Raw genomic sequence first — 6,000 nt, forward strand, 5'->3', positions numbered from 1 at the left:
GCATCTCCGTATCACCCACAGTCTAGTGGTCAAGTAGAATTGAGTAATAGAGAACTCAAATTAATTTTGCAAAAGACTGTCACTAGGTCTAGAAAGAATTGGTCCAAGAAACTTGATGATGCATTATGGGCCTATAGAACTGCATATAAAAATCCTATGGGTATGTCTCCGTATAAAATGGTATATGGAAAAGCATGTCACTTACCTCTCGAACTATAACATAAGGCATATTGGGCTATTAAAGAGCTCAACTATGATTTCAAACTTGCTGGTGAAAAGAGGTTATTTGATATTAGCTCACGTGATGAATGGAGAACCCAAGCTTATGAAAATGCCAAGTTGTTTAAAGAAAAGGTTAAAAGATGGCATGACAAAAGGATACAAAAGCGTGAGTTTAATGTAGGTGATTATGTATTGCTATACAACTCTCGTTTAAGATTTTTTGCAGGAAAAATTCTCTCTAAATGGGAACGCCCCTATGTTATCGAGGAGGTCTATCGTTCCGGTGCCATAAAAATCAACAACTTCGAAGGCACAAATCCGAAGGTGGTAAACTGTCAAAGAATCAAACATTATATCTCAGGTAATCCCATAAATGTTGAAAGCAATATTATTGAAACCGTAACCCCGAAGGAATACATAAGGGACACTTTCCAGAACGTTTCAGACTCCAAAAAGGAACAGGTATGTGGGACGGTAAGTAAACCGATTCCAAAACAGTTTTTAAGGCAATATTTTTCCGTTTTGGAATATGTAGAAAAATAGAAAATTAAGTAGCAGTCCGGGAAGGACACGAGGGCCCCACGAGGGTGGAGGGCGCGCCCTACCCCCCTGTGCATGCCCCCCTACCTCGTGAGCACCTCGTGTGCCTTCCGGACTCCGTTTTCTTGCATGATACGTATTTTGGTCGGTAAAAATTCATTATGTATTCTCCCGAAGGTTTCGACTCCCGTATCACGCAAATAACCTCTGTTTTTGTTTCGAGCTGTTGCTGCTGCATATTAGAGCAAGATGTCTTCTCAAGAGTCAGTCGGGGAGAGCCGGGTATCTAATCCGGCACCGGAACCAAGGGCAAACAGTGACCCTGACCACTTTGGGCCAGCAACGGAGGAAGAGATGGAGGCTGACTTAATGAGGGTAGATGCCATGGAGGATCAAGAAGTCACCTCTCGCTTTCGAGCTGGGTTCACGAAGGGGGAACTACAGAGCTTAGCTATTCCAAACTCGGTTATCCCTTCCAATGTTAGATTTCTTTCTTATGAAAATATGAAGAGGAGTGTCACTTGTTCTCCCACGGCTATGAAACACCCTTGGGTGCAAGGAGCTTTAGCCGTCACAGGAAAGCTTCATAAGGAAACAATGGACCTCAAGCAGCAAGTCAATAAGCTCGAGGAGGAGAATCGTATCCTGAGAGGAATCATCGCCAAGAATATTTCACCAACAACAAAGGAGACATAATCACATGGGAATGGGCACTCCCCTTGGCAACTGCCAAGCTTGGGGGAGGTGCTCCGGTATCGTATCACAATCACAACTCCTATCTTTACCGTTTTCCTTAGTTCGATCCTATTAGTAGTATTTTGATCTAGCAGAATAAAGTTTATGGCATGATCTACTTTTGAGTTTTTCCTGATGATATTTCTATGTAATCGAGTCTATGAGCTATATAATAAAGATTAGTGTTGAGTCAAGGGCTTGATTTTCCTGCTATGATCTTGGGTGAATAAAAGAAAAGAGTAAAAGAATAAAAAGAAACAAAGCTTCATATTGATCTTATTGATAGTAATGACTTCACATAGAAAGAGTGTGACGATTAAACGTTGTTGGGAGTTGGCAGACATAGCTTTGGTCATCGTTGCAATTAAATAGGAAGTAATAAGGAAAGAGAGGTTTCACATATAAATACACTATTATTGACATCTTTTATGATTGGGCGAACTCATCAAAATATGACATGCTAAAGACTTGATGTTGGACAAGGAAGACAATGTAATGGGTTATGTTTTCTTATATCTGAGATGAAGTATGTTGTCATGGATCATCCAACATGTTGAGCTTGCCTTTCCCCCTCATGCTAGCCAAATTCTCAGCACCAAGTAGAGATACTACTTGTGCTTCCAAATACCCTTAAACCAGTTTTGCCATGAGAGTCCAGGATATCTACCTATGGATTGAAGAAGATCCTTCAAGTAAGTTGTCATGGATGAAAAGCAATAAAATTGCTCCAAATATGTATGATTAGTGTGGGAGAAATAAGCTTTATACGATCTTGTGATGTGGAAATAATAAAAGCAACGGACTGCATAATAAAGGTTCATATCACAAGGGGCAATATAAAGTGACGATATTTCACATTAAGATTTTGTGCAACCAACCATGAAAGCGCATGGCAACCTCTGCTTCCCTCTGCGAAGGGCCTATCTTTTATTATTATCTTCTACCTTATGCAAGAGTCATGGTAATCTTCACCTTTCCTTTTTCATTTTATCCTTTGGCAAGCCCAGCATGTTGGAAAGAACCTGCTATATATATATATATCTAATTGGATGTAGGGGGGCATGAGTTATTATTGTTGACATTACCCTCGAGGTAAAAGGTTGTGGGGCGAAACTATAAGCCCCTATCTTTCTCTGTGTCTGATTAAAACTCCGTAACCACAAGTATTGCGTGAGTGTTAGCAGTTATGAAGGACTAGATGATAGTTGAGTATGTGGACTTGCTTTTTAGCTCTGACATAGACTCTTTCTGATGTTATGATAAATTGCAATTGCTTCAATGACTGAGGTTATAGTTTGTTGGTTCTCAATAAGGTTTCTGATTCATACTTTTGCATTGTGAATAGATCATCACTTGAACATAAGTAATCACATGACAATATCTATATATGTTGTTGTTATGAGAATAATCATGATGCATGCATGTCCGTATTTTATTTTTATCGACGCCTCTACCTCTAAACATGGGGACATATTTATTGTTATCGGCTTTCGCTTGAGGAAAAGCGAGGTCTAAGCTTGGGGGAGTTGATACGTCCATTTTGCATCATGCTTTTATATCGATGTTTATTGCATTATGGGTTGTTATTTCACATTATGTCACAATACTTATGGCTATTCTCCCTTATTTTACAAGGTTTACATAAGGAGGGAGAATGCCGGCAGCTGGAATTTTGGGCTGGAAAAGGAGCAAATATTAGAGACCTATTCCGCACAACTCCAAAAGTCCTGAAACTCCACGGAAGACCTTATAATAAATAATGAAAAATCCTCGCCAAACATGAAGACCAGGGGGCCCACGCCCTGTCCATGAGGGTGGGGGCGCCCCCCTAGGGCGTGCCCCCTACCTCGTGGGCCCCCTGGTGGCTCTCCGATGACCATCTTCTGCTATATGAAGTCTTTCGCCGAGAAAAAAACCAGAGGCAACCTTTCGGGACGAAACTCCGCTGCCACGAGGCAGAACCTTGGCGGAACCAATCTAGGGCTCCAGTAGAACTGTTCTGCCGGGGAAACTTTTCTCCCGGAGGGGGAAATCATCGCCATCGTCATCACCAACACTCCTCTCATCGGGAGAGGGCAATCTCCATCAACATCTTCATCAGCACCATCTCATCTGAAAACCCTAGTTCATCTCTTGTATCCAATTCTTGTCTCCAAGTTCGGGATTGGTGCTAGTAGGTTGCTAGTAGTGTTAATTACTCCTTGTAGTTGATATTAGTTGGTTAAATTGGTGGAAGATCGTATGTTCAGATCCTTTATGCATATTTATTACCCCTCTGATTATGAACATGAATATGCTTTGTGAGTAGTTACGTTTGTTCCTAAGGACAAGGGAGAAGTCTTGCTATTAGTAGTCATGTGAATTTGGTATTCGTTAGATATTTTGATGAGATGTATGTTGTCTAGCCTCTAGTGGTGTTATGTGAACGTCGACTACATAACACTTCACCATTATTTGGGCCTAGAGGAAGGCATTGGTAAGTAATAAGTAGATGATGGGTTGCTAGAGTGACAGAAGCTTAAACCCTAGTTTATGCGTTGCTTCGTAAGGGGCTGATTTGGATCCATATGTTTCATGCTATGGTTAGGTTTACTGTCGGTGTCAAAACCAGCGGATCTCGGGTAGGGGGTCCCGAACTGTGCATCTAGGCTGGATGGTAACAGGAGGCAGGGGACACGATGTTTTACCCAGGTTCAGGCCCTCTTGATGGAGGTAAAACCCTATGTCCTGCTTGATTAATATTGATGATATGAGCAGTACAAGAGTAGATCTACCACGAGATCAGAGAGGCTAAACCCTAGAAGCTAGCCTATGGTATGATTGTATGTTGTGATTGTTGTCCTACGGACTAAAACCCTTCGGTTTATATAGACACCGGAGAGGGTTAGGGATCCACAAGGTCGGTTACAAAGGAGGAGATATCCATATTCGTATTGCCTAGCTTGCCTTCCATGCCAAGTAGAGTCCCATCCGGACACGAGACGAAGTCTTCAATCTTGTATCTTCATAGTCCAACAGTCCGGCTGTCCGGAGACCCCCTAATCCAGGACTCCCTCATTAGCCCCTGAACTAGGCTTCAATGACGATGAGTCTGGCGCGCAGTATATTCGACATTGCAAGGCGGGTTCCTTCTCCGAATACATCACAGATGAATTTGAATACGAGGATAGTGTCCGACCCTGCAAAATAAGTTCCACATTCCACCGTAAAGAGAATAATATTTTCGCAGATCTAATTTGCTGGCTTGTTTTGGCAGCATGACGTTATGTCATGGCCCGGTGATTATTCGAACCGTTTTTCTTCAACCAGCTCCACACATAACGCGAGGCGGTTTCTTCACACGTCTTGTCAAAGCCGAGATCATGTTCCCCCAATTACGGGATTCTCATTAATGCGGTCGTGGGTAACCGAACTATGTCTAGGACTCCTAGATTATAGGCAAGTCCCAAACGGCTACGAAGAGGACGCTTGATATTCACCCTCTTTATAAAGGGACAAGGTTTTCGCTTTTTCCCTCTCTTGCTCAATCGAACCCTTCCCCCGCCTCGAGTTCCAACACCCAAAGCCCAGGTTAGGTGCTCCGGATCTTCAATCATGTCCGGATCCAGCCTTCACGGCCGATGGATGCCCTCCTTCGTGACGAAAGAGGACATCAAGAAGTTGAGGGAGGCCAGATACCTGACCGCCGAGGTTTTGCATCGGCTTCCTGCTCGAGGGCAGGTCGTCCCTACTCCCGAACCCAACGAGAACGTCGTGTTCGTCTCCCACTTCCTCCAAGGCCAAGGCCTCACTCTGGATCCCTTTGTCAGGGGTTTGATGTTCTTTTACGGGCTAGATTTCCACGATCTAGCTCCGGACTCCTTTCTCCACATCTCGACATTTATTGTCGCGTGTGAGGCCTTCCTCCGCATTACCCCTCACTTCGGCCTATGGCTCAAGACCTTTGAAGTGAAGCCGAAGATGATTGATGGGCAACATGCAGCGTGCAGAGGTGCATCAATAGGCAAGATGGCAGGAGCTCCATGGCCGAAATGTTACTTTCCAGAGGTGTCCGAATTATGGCAACGGGAGTGGTTTTACATCACAGCTCCCAGAAGTGCCAAGTGGGCGTCTTCCCCCGCTTTCCGCTTGGGCCCCCACCACAACTAATGTCATGGATTAGCAGAGGTCTGAGCTGGGGTCCAGCCAAGGACGTGCCCATACTGCAAAGCCGCATTCGAGATCTCTTCGAGGGAGATTTTAATTTGGTCGTGGTAATACAAGTTATGCTGGTTCGTCAAGTCCAGCCTTGCAAACGCCAGCCCCTTCGCTTGTGGGAGTTCAACCCAGAAGGACCGCGTGCCATTCAAAGTTTCCTCAGCCTGACGCACGAGGAGGTGTACAAGTCATTCTTCGGACCTCAAATAGAGTGTCCGGATACTACTGAGGACGTGGGCCTGAGCAGTAACCATGCCGCCAAACAAGTAAGAAATCCTCTAGCCGAACACACTGTCCTTTATTCAT

The sequence above is a fragment of the Triticum urartu genome, chromosome 6A (assembly GCF_056163025.1).
Source record: "Triticum urartu cultivar PI428250 chromosome 6A, HENAU_Tu73, whole genome shotgun sequence".
NCBI lineage: Eukaryota > Viridiplantae > Streptophyta > Magnoliopsida > Poales > Poaceae > Triticum > Triticum urartu.